We start from the raw sequence: 18,904 nt of genomic DNA on the forward strand, positions 1-18,904 counted from the left end.
ACCCCCACACCAAGCGTCTTCAGCAAGATGCCAAGTTATAAGCATTACATCATCAGGGAATCTCAGTGGATGATCATCACCCAAGGGAGATGTCAGAGTTACTAGCTTTATAGAATTAACCCGTTCATGGGTGTCACATGCCTCCTGCTGTTTCATAACCTTTGATGGCCCCTGTGTTCCAACATTTGTTCAGCTGAAATTCACCATCCTTCACTTACTTTCCATTTTTTTGTTTCACTTTCACTCTACTTACATACCCAGAGACATTCGTGGTGACTGTTGCTGCCTCTATCTTCAGTCACATCTTCTGTGCTACTCAGAGGACAAAATGACCCCCTGTGAGTCATGAGTAGATTTCAACTGTGTGTTCTACACTCCTAGCACACATAGTGTTCCTACTCATGGCAATGGACATTATGGTTTGGAAAGGGGACTCTTGCCCTAAGTGAAGACATGCTATGACCCATCCTGTGGAAGTACCCAAAGGAGGAAGACAGGGGGGCCAGCATACTCCAGAGTTCCCTGTAAATTATCCTCTGGAAAGGGGCTGGGGGTGAAGAGGCTTGGGAGCAGGGGGAGTGGCTCCTGGCCCTGAAGATCCTTGGGATCTACGGACAAGGGAACCCCCATTCCTGAAGATGGCCCAGCACAGCTCATCTGGCCCCTTCTCCTATTGCTCATTCCTGTCAGACTCAGGCTGCCACTGAGCGGATGGCACTGATGCAAGGGGAAAATAAAGCTTTCTACAAGGGCCAATCACAAAGTATGAGCTGATGCTGCTTCAAGCAGCATTCACATAGGCACAGACAGCCCTTGCTAAGCAAAGGGAGAGTGCTAGGGGGAGCTGTTACTTCCACTCCTACCCAGCCCCACCCCCAAACCCTGCAGAGATTGAGCCAGAACCCCACAGAGATTGAGCAGAGGGGCATCTGCTGGATTGCAAGGAGGTGGAGGTGATGATTCTATCAAAATGCAATCCCTCCACACCCCATGACCTCCCGCAGATATCCACCCACATGAGAACCCCTGCAATGGCAGAAGTCAAGGGGACAATGTGGGGGAAGGCATTATATTCTCTTCTTGACATAATGTACATGAAGAAGCTGCCCTCAGCTAAGTCCAGAGTTTTTCTTTATAGTGCACATGCCTCAGTTCTTATCAAGGTAGCTAAAACCTCCCTGTGCAAACACATTTCCTGCAATAAAGGCTGTGGCACATAGAGTGATGGTAAGAGACTAAGCTTTGTACCCTGGGTCAGAGTTCTGTAAGGCAGCGATTAGTGCCTACTGACTACAGTAGCTATTTTTATACCTCCCATGTTTGTACTTTACATGGTTCTGTCCATTCCTGTTACCCTCTTGAGCAGACAGGCCATAGCAAATTCCTGGCGCCTTGCTTCATTTTATTAGCTTTCTTCTTAATGCAGAGTGGCTCTACCCCACCCATTCTTCCTGTCTCCAAACCATCTATTACACACAGCACAGTCTACCTCGCCCCTTTCATTCTCTCTGATTTCTAGATTTCGGTACAGTATTCAATCTCCCACAGCTCACAGTTACGCTAATGATGTTACAGTTATTCAATACTTCTCAGTTACCCAGATTTCCATTGTCTTGCTTCTTGCTCTTGTATTCAGATTAGAAACGTAGTGAGCAACATTCTTATTATTCATTCCTCTTTTCCAATGCTTTTCTGCTTATTTCAATTGCTTCCTGTACACTAACTCCTGGATACACTCCTTCCCTGCTTGCCTGCCTTTGAGCCTTGTCCAATAAAGTTCAGTTCTAACACCACACAGTTCTGTCTGTCCTTCAAGCCACTACACTGATGCCTTGGTTTTCAGGTGTGAGATATTGCAGTTAGAGCAGGGATCTGCAGTCCCCTCTCCTACCACTTTCACCATGAGGTACTGCCTCTCCCTAGCAGATTCTGTCACACTCACCCCTTTCAGCAGCTTCCTTTTCCCCTAGCCACAGGGACACCACCTGTGACAGATCAGTTTGCACATCCCCTAAGGACTGGTCTGTGCTTACAGTTTTGCCCATATAAAGGGCATGATCTGTGCTGACATAGTTATGCCCCTAAAAGCCCTAAAGTAGATCCTGTTATACCAGTGTAAAGGTGCCTTATAACAGTACAGTTTATTTCAGTTCCTGAACCCAAATAAGCTATATCGCTATAAGTATTTTTAAACCCATATAACTGCATCTGCTTTGGGGGTAGGGAGTTTGCCACTTCAATTATGCTGCCATAGTGAAAGTACAAAACTGAAGGGTAGACAAGCCCCTAAGACAAGTTCTGCTTCTGAGAAGAGAACAGAGTCACCTTCCCTAAGCCAGAGCCTGGGTCAGCAGCAATGGAGATGAAGTGCTACTTTGCTGATGTAGGTAGGGCTGAGCTCAACAGCAAGGCCTGGTCTACACTTAAAAGTTTTGCTGAGATAGCTATGTTGGTTAGGAGTGTGAAAAAAACCCACCCCCCTATCTGCTATAGCTAGGCCAGCAAAAAGCCCCAGTGTAGATGCTGGTTTCAGAGTATCAGCCGTGTTAGTCTGGATTCGCAAAAAGAAAAGGAGTACTTGTGGCACCTTAGAGACTAACCAATTTATTTGAGCATAAGCTTTTGTGAGCTACAGCTCACTTCATCGCCGGTATAGCTTATTTTGTGCAGGGAGCTGGTATAAGCTACATGGCCAAAAGAACTCTTTTGTTGGTATAAGCTGCATCTCCATGAGGAGGGTTTGCCAGTACAGCTCTACTGATACAGCTATAGCCGCAGACCCTTTTAGTGTGGAACAAGGCCTCACGCCCCACCCTTGTGCCTAGGGTTTGCTCAATAGTACACTGGGGCTGTGCTCCTCGATCCTCCTTTACCAGCTCACTTGATCCTCCTCAGCTTCTCATAGAACTGTGAGGGGTTTTTTCCATCCGTAACATGAAGGGGAGCCCCACTCAGGCAACTGAGGGCAAAATAAGCAGCCTTATCTTCTTTCCTTTCTCTTTCCTATTGACAGTAATTAAATTCCCCTCTGTTGCTCTGTCATCTACGGTTTACTATCCAGGACTTCCTTTCTATTTTCCCTTCACACGGCCATTCTTCTGGAAACGCAAACCTTTCATTCTCTTTCACGCTGTGCAACAGCTAAGACTCCAGATGAGTAACTTTGCTCAGGAGAAACTGAACCAGCCAGCACAAAGTGCTCATTGTGCTGTCCCTGGACGTCTTGATTCAGGAAGCCCTGAGCTTCCATTGTTTGCGGTTCACAGAGTTCACCTTTGTTTTAGTCTCCTCTTCTATTAAAGAAAACAAAGGGAGCAGGGAAAACGAGAGACACGAACATAAAAGAGGCAATAGGTCAGTGAGCCCACACACTCTGTACTCACTCGGTATCAGTCGTGGTCCAATCAATCAGCCTCAACAGCCCACGGGAGACTACATGCCCAACTTACCCAAATTTATTTTCTTTAATAACAAAAACCTCCTGTGACTCTGCAGTTAGTGCTGGCACAATGAAAGGCCTGAGATCTGGTCTTTTGCTCCCTGGGGTGTGTTGAGCACTGGAGCCATCACCCTGTTGTTTTCTGCCTACCGCCCCTTTAAATCACTACAGGACACCACTGTCTGCAGAGGTAGGCAGAGTTTGACTCAGTGCAGACTGTCAGATGGGCCACACACATTGTGCTTTCTCCCATGGAGACTCTGACTTCAGTTCTTTCTTGTCTTGCTGGTTTTTTACATTTCGAGAACATCATAATGACTAGGCGTATCTGTCTGTTATTGTATCTGAAAATCTATTATAAGCCCAGGGTTGGGAAAACTGCAGGCGACATGGGATCCCATTGCAGCATGGGAAGAGACCACACCCAAGTCTCGGCAGTTATCCCTTTGGCCAAAGTAAAAGCAGTGGTGATAGCCTGCCACGTGTTATGCACAGCCCTTAAAGGCACTGAGACTCAATAGAGAGGAACCTAAACTATGGGCTTTATAAGTCATGTCTCCACTGTATGAATAGTCACCCAACACTGACTAAACTCCCAAAGGCCCCACCCATGCGCTGTGCTCAGTGTAAAATCTGCTCTCTTTTTCGGTTGTGCCTAAGTCGCAGAGAGGAATCTGGAGGGTGTGTCTCCAGTGTGTTACTGGAAGGGAGCTCTACTCATCCCTCAAGTGTCATTGTGATGGGGGTCTTTGAAGGGAAAGTTGGGGGATCTCCTAAGGTTGACAGAAAAGCACACTGCCCTTTTGAAAAAAAACAACCTGGGATTTAAAATCGTATCCAGTGATATCTGGATTTTTCCATGGTCATATGGGGCACCCAAAACCTTCAGAAAACTGGAGTAGAGGGCCCAGCAGACTTGGCAGTCAGCTTTCAGGGTCCACCAGGCCCAGATTTCAAAGCCTACAGAGCCAGTACTCCCCTCTTTAGAGGATGGCAGCTGGCATTCTCTCGTCACATTGCTGTGGGCTCAGTAGCTTTGTTAGAGGCAGCCAGCTTTGAAGGGATCATGGTCTACCTATCTATGAAGTTATACAGTCCTCCACACTGTAGTATCTGAGCACCTCACACTCACTAATATATTTGTCCTCACCACACCCCAGGGAGGTAGGGAAGTGCTTTTATCCTTATTTTACAGGGGAGGAACTGAAGCCCAGAAAAACAAAGTTATTTGCCCCCAGGAAATCTGTGGCTGTGTCAAGAATTGAACACCAATCTCCTGAGTCCTAGACCAGTGCCTTATTCTCTAAGCCTGATGGCTTCCTCCTTAAAATTTGCAGGATTACAAAGCCATCAGGCAGTAGAGGAGAGCAGACTTGAGGAACCCAGAGTACAATGAGGAAGCAATGCTGTCTGGTATCGACAAGGTTCTCTGCAGCCCTATGGAACAAACTTCAGTTACCCAGAAGTTCTGGAGTTTGATAAATCAGGATTGCACTAAATACCAACATCTTCCTCTCAAGCCTGGGCAATAATCCAGTCCAAACAAAATGGCTGGATGGTGCCAACTGCCTTCTTCCTTCAACAGGAGGAGGACGTTGGCAGCCGGTGTCAAGTGGAGTGCCCCAGGGGTCGGTCCTGGGGCCGGTTTTATTCAATATCTTCATAAATGATCTGGAGGATGGTGTGGATTGCACTCTCAGCAAATTTGCGGATGATACTAAACTGGGAGGAGTGGTAGATATGCTGGAGGGCAGGGATAGGATACAGAGGAACCTAGACAAATTGGAGGATTGGGCCAAAAGAAATCTGATGAGGTTCAATAAGGATAAGTGCAGGGTCCTGCACTTAGGACGGAAGAACCCAATGCATAGCTACAGACTAGGGACCGAATCGCTAGGCAGCAGTTCTGCGGAAAAGGACCTAGGGCTGACAGTGGACGAGAAGCTGGATATGAGTCAGCAGTGTGCCCTTGTTGCCAAGAAGGCCAATGGCATTTTGGGATGTATAAGCAGGGGCATAGCGAGCAGATCGAGAGACGTGATCGTCCCCCTCTATTCAACATTGGTGAGGCCTCATCTGGAGTACTGTGTCCAGTTTTGGGCCCCACTCTACAAGAAGGATGTGGATAAATTGGAGAGAGTCCAGCGAAGGTAACAAAAATGATTAGGGGTCTGGAACACATGACTTATGAGGAGAGGCTGAGGGAACTGGGATTGTTTAGTCTGCAGAAGAGAAGAATGAGGGGGGATTTGATAGCTGCTTTCAACTACCTGAGAGGTGGTTCCAGAGAGGATGGTTCTAGACTATTCTCAGTGGTAGAAGAGGACAAGACAAGGAGTAATGGTCTCAAGTTGCAGTGGGGGAGGTTTAGGTTGGATATTAGGAAAAACTTTTTCACTAGGAGGGTGGTGAAACACTGGAATGCGTTACCCAGGGAGGTGGTAGAATCTCCTTCCTTAGAAGTTTTTAAGGTCAGGCTTGACAAAGCCCTGGCTGGGATGATTTAATTGGGGATTGGTCCTGCTTTGAGCAGGGGGTTGGACTAGATGACCTCCTGAGGTCCCTTCCAACCCTGATATTCTATGATTCTATGATTCTATGACATGAGCCCCATCATTGCTCACCTCTCACTAAATGTCCTCTTAGACTCTTTTGACTTTCCCAATTTCAATGTCTCTCCAAAGCGATCAACCCTTGCACTCTCACTCCGCTCCAACAGAAGCTGCCTGATTCAGCAGGAGCAGGAAGTGGATACCTGGGCAATGGAAACCAAATGTCCTGGAAGTGGCTCTTTCTCTACATCTTAAAAGCAAGCTGCCTTCATTTTTGCTCAGCACAGCATTCTTGACAGTTCAGAAACTACAGAGACACTTCACTACAAGTACTAACTGTGAAACAGGGGGTTCTTTGGCGGGGATTTTCAGCGTCGCATTTAGCGTTTCTGCTCCTGATTCCCAGGGTGGCCAACCTGCTGCCCAGGCAGGGCATCATTTTCTGTCTCTTCAGGTTCATTTACCACCCCCATTTCCCTGGGATCTCACCCCCTTACAAATGCACAAAAGAGAAAAACCTGAAAGATTACTGCAGTTCGGGAGCCCCATTTCAGAAACTCTGAGCAAGTTTTGACTCATGATAGGCAAAATCTCAATTAGTTCAGAGATTCAGATAAAGCATGAAAAACGTGGGAGGGAAAATAGCTAGATCAGGGGGTTTGTAATGAATAGAAGAGGAAGCCTTTCACCTCTAGATCGCTGGTCAGAACAAAACTCCAGTCAGTGGTAACTGACTGCTCTTACCATCGAGGGCTGTTCAGTGACCTATGTGAATTGAGATGGCAGCCTCAGTCCAGCTCCCAACAGGTCAGTGTCCACATTGCAGAAACCCCCACCACGAAGTGCCATTGTTTGTTAGCAGTCCCAGCAGAGGCTAATGAATTGACTGGGAATGGGGACCCTGCTGCCATCAGGGCCAAAGTACATTGTATGGGTAGGGTTAAGTGGCTTCTGCTGCTGCTGCTCACGCAGCACCTGCTCTGTGAATAAAGAATGTCCTGGCTCTCAGACTGTCAATTCACCGCACTTCTTAAATTCCTGAAAAATGTGGATGGCTGCTGAGCCAAAACTCAGCTATAGTCACCAGGATACTTTAAGGTTGGTCCGCTGCAGCTCTGCTCCCTGAACACTGTCCTGGCACTGCGCCCTTTCCGTCATTCCAGACACCCTCGCATTTCTCTCCTGCTCCGTGATTTCCACCAGGTTCCTTGCATCATCCCTCTCTACAGCCTCTCTCTCCCACGTGAGGCAAGCTACCCATCTGAGACCGCAGCCAGCCTTTCAGTGTGTCAACCTGACGGAGGACAATGCAGAGAGACAGAAGGATGGAGGAGGCCTGTTGGAAGTTGAAGGAGGAAATAGGGAAATAAAGGTGGGCAGAGAGGAGGAGTTTGGGGCCAAACTATTCGAACCCTGCACTCTGAGGCTTGCCGGCTTGCAATCTGAACCTCCTCAGGTCAATTCACAAGGGATGGCAGAAGCTAGCAGGTTAGCTTGGACGTGTAAATTCTACAAGGCACAGAGGAGTTGTCCTAGGGAGCAACCAGCCCCAGGAGAATGAAACAAAGCAAGGAACAGGCTCTTGGCAGCCCCCACAGACAACAACAGGTAAGGAAGAGGGTCCACTCCCATTCTGGGGTGAGGCGAGGTCTGTTTGGAATGGGGGAGGAAGCTGGGTGCCGCGGGAAGGACGTAGCAGTGAGAGGAGGAGCTGGAGAAAGAGGAGCTGTGTGAATAGCATCAGAGTGGCTTAGCAAACCCTGGGCCGATCTTTACTAACAGAAGAGAACCCGTGCCCAAGCTGATCCTTGGGGGTTTGAGTTCTGTATGACCTGGCATAACCCTGCTCAGTGGATTCAGTTGGCCGGAGGGCTCTTCACTTTCTGTCTTAAAACACTAATAAAAAATGATATAGCCCCACCAGCTTTCATCCAAAAGGATCCCCAAGTGTTCGTTCCTGGGTATAATTACTTCATCCACCTCTATGGTGGGACCGAGGAGGTGTTTCACGACACACAGCAACACTATGCAACAGCAATAGTGTTGTGAAGACAGAAAAGTGATAGAATAATAGCGTGTCCTATTGCAACAGTGTAGTGAATGGAGGCCAGTAGAATGTAAGTACCAACTTCCACAGTTCAGTGCCCGCTAGGCATGCTGGGCAATTGAGTACTGACTCAGAGAGCCCCCAACCTGACACACAGCATCTCTTCCTGATGCACCTGACTAGTCTAGCTGTTGTAATGATAATAGGACCGTTTTTCACCTTTGCTCAGGAAAAACTGAGCCACAGCCAGATGCAGTAATCTGCCCAAAGATGGCCAGCAGCAGAACTGGAAATAGAACAAGGTGTCCCAAGTCCCAGACCAGTGCTCTACCCACTAGGCATTGCTGCCTCCCATTGTTAGCGCAAGGAACTGGGATTTCGGACTCTAGCTGGTGATACATTTCTAAGTCTGACACTTCAGCCATTCACAGCTTAGTAAAATGGATATATCATCTACCTACCTCAAAGAGGGGCTGGTCAGGGCATGCTTCCTAACGATAAGTATGACTACTATCAGTAGGGGAGAGTTAGGACCCTGACAACCCTCAGAACTGTGATGCAGAGTAACAGAAGGGCAGTGTGTCCTTTCTCATGTAGTTTAGATGTAAAATTTTCTCCCAACTCTGCCCTGTCTGGCAAAGTACAGTATGTTCGTCTAGGTAAAGCTTGAAAAAACACTTCTATTTCTCACTCAGAAGAATGAATCTGAATTAAGCAGGATCTTATCACAGTAATGCTGCGTATCACTAAAAGAGAATACAGAGGACTTTGATGATGTACCTTTTTGCTGAATTCAGCTTCAAGGTTAGATTGAAGATTAGGTTCAATATAAGCTTCCCTCCAGGAAACTATAATAATAGGGGAGTGGAAAACACTGGTGCTAAGTGGGCCATTCCTTCGCTATTGTGTTCCATGGGGGCAGGAAGAATTTTTGCAATTGATTTTTGTTATTTGGTGGGTACCAGGGCAAGGCTTATATTTTACAGATATGAGACTGGCATGGACTGTAGTCCCAGAGCAGGACTCCACTGCTGTTGTACAGGTGTAATGGTGGGCAAAATGTGGTCCCAGGTAAGAGAGTAAAGCAAAAGAGCTGCTTGGGGTAAATGCCTGATCACAATGGGATTTTAAGAAATATTTTATTTGAAAAATAGTCAAAAAGAAAAGAAAAGAAAAGAAAAGAAAAGAAAAGAAAATCCTCACTAATTAAATGTGGAACCCACATGTTACATGAAAACAATAGTAACTTTGGAAAAGAGCATAGATATGGCAAAACTCTAGAAATGGTCCCAAGCTTCAACGTTTGGATATGAATCTAAACTGTTCCAAAGTGAAGGGGTGTTTTTAAGATCTAGAGCTTTGGCTGGGGCCCATCCTGACACAATTCACATGTCAAAACAAACGGTGAGTGGGAATAGAAGAAAGGAGGCAGAGGAGGAGAGTGAAGGAGAGAGGGTTGTGAGAGTAGGTGCATGATGAGTCTGTAGTGAATGGATTTATATGGCCTCTAGGTTCCCAGGTAAGGCAATATCATAAGCTTTTTAGGATCCAAGCCTGTCAGGTGGTGAATGCAGCCTGCTGGAGCTAAACACTCTCCGTGCAATAGGAGTTGAGGATACACTGACCTTCGCAGGACCAGGCTGATAGTTTGTTCTTCTGGAAGGTACATTGCATTTATTCTACATTTTCTATCTGGTCACAATAGAAAGGTCTTTTTCTTTCCAACAGGAGGAAAAGCTTGAGTGGTTTTCCAAGGAGGTGATGGGTCACCTTTGTCCAATTCCAGAAGGCAGAATTTATGGAGAGGGTTTGGTGATGAATCACAGTGTTTCACTGATCCTGGTGCACAGTGAGGTCTAGAATGGATTGATCTTTTTGCATAACCCTATGATGTATGTGAGACTAGCACAGGGATTATTGGCATCCCTAGTACATTTTCTTTGTAGAGCCTGGCAGGAGTGCTGTGTGGCGAATGTTCAAATCCCCTGCACACTGACACTTTGAACTAAGAAGCAGGCTCATTTACATTAGCTCCAAATTATTTTCAGGACATTTACGATATTTCTCGGGGCAGAAGATGAGAATTAAGGAGGAATGGAATTGAGGTGTCTATACGCCATCAAAAGTGACACTCCCAGTTGGCAGATTGGGAATGCTGTAAGATTATATGTAGGAGTATCTTCCTACAACATGGTAATAAATAGATGGGCTGCAAGCTAAAAAAGTGGTACAGGCTCTCTATAAATGTATGTCTAGCCAGTATTGTGTCACTGCCTGCATCTAATCCAGATTGTGCAAATCTTCTTTTGGAAATTAATTGACTTTACCCTGCCTGTCCCTCAAAATGGAGTTTTACTTTTTTAGGTTTGTTCAGACCCAAAATCTTAGGTGAAATTCGGCTGGTACAAAACTGTCCAAACCACTCCTGAGAAAGTTAAATCATAATCTAGTGTGAAACCAGCAAGTTTTCCACAGCTTGCGTTTGAACACCAAAAAGCCAGACAATCAAAATGCAAAAGGCAGGGGAAATATAAACACGTAACAAATACCCTGAATCCCTATGAGTCAGCAGTACCCAAAGTGACATTGGACAAAAATGTAAATACAGACCCAGAGTGCTCCACTTCAGCTTTATTCATTCATCTGAAATTGACTGTAACTACTACGTGCTTTTCTGATTGTTAGCTTAATACAGATAACTGTCTGAAGAATGTCTTGTACGTCCCCCTATGTGCTAAACATTATTTATTACTGATAGCTATTAGTATAGTAGATCTAATCTTTTGAAAGAAGCTAAAGAGAATAGGGAAAGAGTAGACTTCAGCCAGGACATAGAATATTCCTGTGGTATTATTTGTTACATGCTTAAGGTCCTATACATACATAATTGTCTAACAGGAGACGAGCATTATTTCTCTCACCAGGCTGGAATGGGGATTTTGTTTTCTGAAACCAAAACCATACCATAAACTATGTAGGCTTTGTCTTCCCTGGAAAGCTTAGCCTATTGCATCGTTTGGATAGAATGGTTTTCAGAAATCAGTTCCTGCCCATTTACATGTTAGGGAAACTCTGCTAAACTGCTAGTTGCAGTGGTGTTTAAAGCACCTGTCATATCCCAAGTCACTAGTTCTATTAAAGGATAGTGGCAAAGCAAAAATGGAAACTAAGCTCAAATTCACATGTAGATGTTCCCATTAGCCAAGTTCTGTCGAGCATTCAGAAAATAAACACCAACACACACAAATATATACATGTTAAAATCGTATGTATATTCCCGCTGAAACCCTCTTGCCATTTCCTGGCTCACCAAACATATTCCAGCATGTATCATTATGAGGCAGCACTGATATAGTGATTATCATTAAAAAGTCAGAACTGGAAATAGCTGAGAAATTGGATTTTACCCCTATTTTTAGATTAATAAACAACGATCATAGGTATGGTATATGAATGTTGACTTTGTAATGACAACCACTGTATTACGTACTGCAATGAGATCTCTGGTAGTTGTGGTATCACATTCTGAGGGTAAATAAATCAAAAAGGTTAGTTAAAATGTGTGTGTTGAATGCCTTGCAGCCCCAAAACACACCAAGCCTTGTTTGTGAGTATATTCTTTAGAGAAATCTGGGCTCAATTCTCTTTTCAGTTTTGCTTTGCACTTCCTCTTTAAACAAATGTCCCAGAAGCTTCCCCAGCTTGCATCACCACAGATTAGATGAAGATAACATTGAGACAATACTTTCCTTCATATAGATTACAAATATGAACTACCCCTTGCAACATAAAAACTCCACCCTGATAGCTGATGGGCATAGAATGTGGAAAGTATCTGTCAGCTATGTAACTATGACACAGTTATTACTGTTCATTTTGTACTGCATCTTTCAATTTCCAGGCCTTTTTTCTGCAGAGGTAACGGCCATTTTTGAGAGTCTGAGCTGATGCAGAAAGTAACAGAGGAGGTACACTCTCAATGAGGAGACAGCTTCTTATATTTACCTTTGTTCATTTTGCTTTCCCCCTTAGTCAACCATTCATACTGAAAGAACACTATTGCTCTTGGTGTATGGAAAACGTAGTAGAAGTGTTAAAGCAAAAAGCAAAGACAGTTCTGATCATGAGACATTTTGTCTGACCCTTGAAACCAGTTGAACGCTTAATGGACAAGCCAAATTCTGCCAAATTCAGTTACAATGGTGTAAATCCAGAGTAACTCAATTTACATCAGGTTTCAGAGTAACAGCCGTGTTAGTCTGTATTCGCAAAAAGAAAAGGAGTACTTGTGGCACCTTAAATTGGTTAGTCTCTTAAGGTGCCACAAGTACTCCTTTTCAATTTACATCAGTGTAACTGACAGCAAATTTTGACCCCCCAAATTAGCAAAAGCGGTCCCTCTCTGGTGCACAATAAAATCATTATGGAGTATCATTGCCAGATCACATCTACTATTTCAGTGTGCTTATGTTAGCCGAGTGATCTGACTCCAGGCCAGAATCCTTGTTTTTCATTGCTTTTCATCAGTTTCTCCTAAACTCACCTGATTGTTTAAATGAGCAACCCCTGCTGTTTGTTTAGAAGAGCAAACAAATGGCAAATGACATCAGGGCCTTTGTAATCCAACTGGCCACTGAGAGAACAATCCCAGATCCAAGCACAATTACTGGATCACTAATAAACGAGGTTTTTACTTAGCTAAGGAGGCAACATGTGGCCAAGAATGACCAAACGCCAACTAATCTTTATTAGCTGCAATTAGATGGGGGGAGGGGGGTGTCAAATTGCCCATGCAAACTGTTCCAAGAGAGAGGGGAGAAAAACCAAAACCAAACAAGAGTTGAATAATAAGTGTTTGGAAGCACATTTATTTAATAAGACCCATATCCTCTCCTTCCCTTCCTATTACCTTGCACTTATCCCTCTCACACAAACCTAATGCCTTAATCTTGCTAAATATTTGCAAATTGGCACCACATCTGATTTGAGACAATAGAGGTGGAATGAATAAAGTGCTTAGAGCTATGATATACTTCTTATTACAGCGATAGCGTTTCACAAGATTAAAGGGGATTTTCTATAGGACAGGATACAAATCCAGTGCCAGCTTTACTGAGTGAATGTCACAGATGCTGTGCCGTTAACATGTGGTGGAACAAACAAGGGAGATTATCTGCTTTTCTAAATGAGCGCTATCTATGCTGTTACTTTATAATACATTTTCCACTCACCTTTTCAAGCATTAGCTGTGAAAGTCAATGCAGATTGACTGCAAAGTCTTGAGTGAGTCAACTGAATATTCTTTGGAGCAGAAATTTCAATCAGATTGCAGCACCCTGGGAAAATATAATCCTGTGACACTGTTTTGGGGAATAATAACACCAATAAAAAGAAAAAAACAACTATCAAACCTCTCTCCCAGGGGGAGTCTGAGGACCCCATATCCTGAAAACCTGCTGTCTGGTCCTACCAATGTGACAAAGCGATTTGTAAGCACCAGATTGTGTTACCTTGGCTCCCAGCCTGATTGCTAATTAATCAGAAGCAGAAGTGCCACAGCGAGGAATCAGGAGTACAAAGTGTTGTATAAAAATGAACAGGAACCTGACTAACAACCAGGGGCCAAACCCCACTGTCCTGACTTGGGTAAAGACTTCCTTAGAAGTCAATGGAATCTCACTCTTACAAAGTGAATGGGAGCTTTGATTCAGGAAGGACTACAGTTTTTAGCCAGTTTTTTTTAACTGTCTGACATAATTTATCCTATTTATTAGGGTGGGATAGTAACTGTGCATTCATTGGCTTCAGTGGGCATTTTGACTAAGGAGTGTGGGATTTGATCCACTACCAATATGCACAAGTAAAACTATGCTGCCATGAAAGCATATGTCAAATTCCAAGCCTTATGAACTTTAAAGCTAATAACAGTACAGTCCATTTTTGCATATGGTCATAAGAGAGTTGCTGTTATGCTGTCATTCTCTTTGAACCGTTGCACATCTGTGGGGTTGTTTTCTGGTAAGAAAGGCCTCGTCTACACTAGAAAGATTTCCCAGCAAAACTTGCCTTCGGTGGATCCTAATGCTAACTGCTTTATAACATTTAAAAGGGATTTTAGTGACTATTTCAACTAATCCTTACGGTGAAGAACTTTAAGGATGTGGATTTGATCCAAAGCAATGAGTGTTTGCTTATGTTTGTACAATTATCAAGGCATTTTTCCATCATCTTAATTGTCAAATGCCTCTTATTTCAGCCATCACATTATTTTGAGGAATCTCAGATCATTTTGATATCACTGCTACCAAAAGCATCATGTGCATAGATTGCCCATTTGGATTCCAAAATGTACAAAACTGAATCTATAATTTTTTTAAATACTGGGCCAAATTCTGCCTCATGTGATCCCATTGAAATCAATGTATTTTCAAAGGTGTCACTGACAGTAGAATTTGGTCTATTATGGGATATGATGTAAGAAAATCTGTGCTGAATTTCTGTGCAAATGATGCATTTTCTGCAAAACACAATTTCACCATTTCCAAAGCAGAATTAAAATAGCTTTTAAACAATGACTTAGAGGCCATTTTTAAGGCACTTTTGATAATGTCATAGTACTTTGCACTTCTATAGCACCTTCCACCTGAGAATTCTAAAGCACATTAAAATATTATAGCTAAGTTATTCAGAAGTGCCTAGTGATTGTGGGAACCCAACTGGAGACATCTGAAAGGGGCCTGGTTTTCAGAGGGTGGGTGCTCAGCATGTTCTGAAAACCAGACCCCTGTAACATAGCGCAAGTCATCTATCCAAAAACTGAGACACCCAAAATCACTAGTCACTGAAAATCTTGAGGAAAATCTGAAAGATTTAACCTCATAGCACTCCCTGCAATAAAGAATTATCATCATCCCTCTTGTACAAAGGAGGGAACTGAGGGCTTGTCTACATTACAGGGACTAGAGTGGCTTACCTGTGGTACCAGACCTATGCTCTTGTAGTAACCCTGTAGTGTAGACACATCCTACAGTGAGGGAAGTGGGTTTTCTGTTGCAGTAGGAACACCACCTCTCCGAGCAAAGTAGCTATGCTTCCATTGTCCTAACTACATCCACAGCAAAAGGTGAGGTTGGCATAGAGACGGCACTTGTGATTTGAATGTTGCACACCACTGAATGTCATAGCACTGTTGATCTAAATTTTTAGCATAGACCAGGCCTAAAACATGAAGCAAATACTTGTCTTGCCTGAAGTCACACATAAAGGTAGGGGCAGAGCTGGGACTAGAACCCAGCTCTCCTCACTTCTAGTCCTGGGCCATCTTGCCTCCTTTCCACAGTTCTCAGTGTTGTTAGATAAATTCACAAATGCAGAATCAGGAAGCTGATGTTACATAAAAATGCTAATTAAGCAAAAAGAAGGGAGTTTCATATTACATTACATTTTCCGCATTAATCCCTTGCATCCCTCGTTTTGGGTCATTGACCCACTTGTGGGCCTCAGCTCTGTCTGAGAGCGATGATTACATAGACTAGATAAATATGTGTGCTGCTGTAACCATTTTCAGGAAGACCTACTCCTTCCTCTCTTTGTAATCTGTTATCTTCTAAAGGAGATTGTCAGAAGGTACTTCAAAGTCCTTTGAAAATGGCCAGGGTTCTATCTGAATTGGAGAAGATACAGTACTCCCTCCCCAAGATGTCAACAACTGCTAAATGCATAGGCATTTGGTGCCTTCTTATCACAGCTTTGTGCAACCATAATAAGCCCAGTGACCTCACCCCTCTGCTATCATAAGCCAATTGATACCATTGCTCAGCAATATACACCCAGATTGGTCTTTTTCCTGTTTGTTAACCCTTTCAGATTGATTGTTGCGGATTGACAAAAAGAGACCAGTTTTCTCAGAGATGAGGAACAGCACAGTGTGCTGGGCTTGGAATTTACAATATGGAAAGGCCGTGTCAAAACTCAAAGGCACAAGAAAGGGATGCAGGAAGCTTCAAAATCCCCAAAGCTGGACAACTGGGGCAAAATGCCATTTCAAATTAAAAATAAATTTAAAAATAACCAGTATCACTGAGCAGGAGAGATCAGCCTTTGGAATTCAAAGATGACCTGGGAAGATTTAAGTTCATTTGTTTCAGCCACTGTGTAAGAGAGATGCTATCAGAGTGCCTTTAGAGGAGAGATGGACTACCATAAGAATTGCAGTAAAACTGAAATTTAGTCATTTTATGTAAATTTAACCTCTTCTGAATTGTCAGAGTGTAGATACCCCTCCGAACCAAAGCTAAACAGAGGCTACCTTGCATACTGTATATACCCAGGATTCACTCCATTGCTAGCTTTAAACAGACAGGTTCAACTTCAAAATCACTTTTCTGTCTGAAAATGTTTTACCTCCCGTTGTTACAAATAGCATCTACAATCACTATTAGTGAAAGAAGGGTAAAAAATTGAAGGTAGTATATAGATAATGGTCGGGAGACTTTAGGCAGCTATATTGGGTTGTTTGCTATGGGAATGCAAATTTAAAAAATTACTGTGCAGAATTATTTAGGGACTATGCTTGCTGAGCCTGAGCCTTCCTCAGATAAGTGATACCAAAGTGATATTATTGAGATAACATGCATGGCTGAGGGAGCTACTTAAATCAGCTCCTTTGTTTATACTAACATTTATGTACAAAATTTGCAAGTCACAATCTACAAGGGATGTCAGGGCGGGGGGTGGATTGGCTGCAGATCACCCCATAGAGCATAAGAAATTTGAGGAACAGGGCCAGCATGCCTCCCGAGGATTGAGGCTACAGGGGAAAAAGCTGTAGCATCTTATTTTGTATCCACTGTAAGATATTTCCTTGAGATAGTGGGTGCGGGGGTTAACCAGGCAACTAAAGGCAACATACACAAGCTAAACGGGAATCTATGGATCCAGTTGTGATCTCACTTTACACTAGTTTATACAGCTAAAACTCCACTGACTACAATGGCTTTACTCCTCATGTACCTGAAATAAGTGACAACAGAATCAGGTCCAATGTGTCTGCTGCGTTTATTTTGGTTAGAAGTGCCAGGGAACAGACAACTACTGTTCCTAACTGCATCTGTGTTTAACTGAGCAGGAATAGGTCTGGGAAGAAGGGCAGTTTGCTAGATGAGAGTGAGATTTGTGCTGTCTTACATAAGCAGGGAAGGCTGGTGCTTCCACTCCTTGGAAACCATTTATTTGCTGAATAAAACAACTAAGGAAATCCAAGTGCGGGTTTCGTGCCTTTTTTATACACAACATTGCTTTATTTCTCCCATTAAAATACATTGGAGAAATAAATCATCACCACTGAAAGCTGCTCCATATCAGATGGTAAAATCCATTCAAATCACACAACTGGTTTTTGCTCAGTTTATACCAGTGAGGACTGAACTAAATGTGTAATGAACAACCATAATCCTATTAGGCCTGCATTCTTTTCACTGGCTGCTATATCTAAGTTGACCAAATTGGTTTATAAGCAGTTGCTATTAACCTGAAGTCTAGTCAATATTTTGTATTTATTATTATGTGAGTACTTTCTAGGCCTACACTTGCCAAATTTTCCTCACTTTACAATTACATGTTCCTGGTTGTTTTTTCCTCCTCATTTTGCTGCGTGAAAGGCCAGCACAAACAGAAGAAATTGAGTGGTGCCTCGTTCATGCAAACACTTACGCACATGAGTTGTCCCATTGAGTGCAACAGGGCCACTTGCACATGTGAAGTTACATGTACGCCTAGGCTGGGGGCAGAACTGACTATGCCTGATCCAAAGGCACACTGAAATCAGTGCCAAAGCTTGGCCATTGACTCCAATCACCATGAAAGTAAGCCTAAAGTGCTGTCCAATGCTCTAAGTAAGCACATGAAAAAAATGGGTAAAAGTATATTTTCTCCCCCAGGAAGATAGGTCACAACTTCTTTTTTTTTAAGCACTTGGGTTTCATATAATGAAAAGAAATTCCCCCCCTCAGGAACTTCCACCCATCAGAAAATGACAGATTTTAGCATTACTAGAAAACCTTATTTACAATGGACTTACTTCAATGTGTTCTTATCAGCCTTAGTTGCCACCTCACCCAATATCTCAGGCAGGGCAGCTGAAGGGGCCTTTTGATCATAACAGAATGCATGTGTACAAAGTTACCATTGTGCAAAGTACAGTCAGATCTACTTAATCCACGCTTGGTGTTGTCCAGATGGCTGGGTATATAAAATGCAGCTTATATAGCTGCATGATATACAAACTACTGGTTTGAAAACCTGAAGTTATTTTTATCCAAATAATATTTACACGTGTAAAGAAATTTGGAGAAGTAGTTAGATCCTGAGTATTTGGATAAGGCAGGTTTTTTCTGAAAATCAATATGTAAATAGCACAATGGTTTCCTCCACAGTGAGGCAACGTTACAACATAGCATCAACCTAGGGCCTGATCTCATTTCAAAGACTTACATGTTTCAGATTACGAGTGCAAACTAAGTGGCAGTGGCAGATGCACGTAAGCAGCAGGTACTTGCTAGAAAAGAATCCTGCTGACAGTTCAGACTCCTGTCCTGTATTTTCACTGTGCAGATTGCTAAGGTAAATACTCCTTCTAGCATTCTTCATTTGCTGTCATAGTCATAAAAGGAACAGGAAGGAGAGAACATACATATTTTATTTGCAACAGCAGAAACTCTGGCTGTGGGAAAAATAGTTTATTAATCGTCTGTCTCTCTGATTCACACTGTACGTATATTTAGATGGTTTGCAACAGTTGCATAGATAAAAACCCTCTAAGATTTGTGCTGCTACAGCTGTGCTGCTGTAAGCTTTCCAGCATAGACG

The sequence above is a fragment of the Lepidochelys olivacea genome (assembly GCF_965140295.1).
Source record: "Lepidochelys olivacea isolate rLepOli2 genome assembly, chromosome: 3".
Lineage (NCBI taxonomy): Eukaryota > Metazoa > Chordata > Testudines > Cheloniidae > Lepidochelys > Lepidochelys olivacea.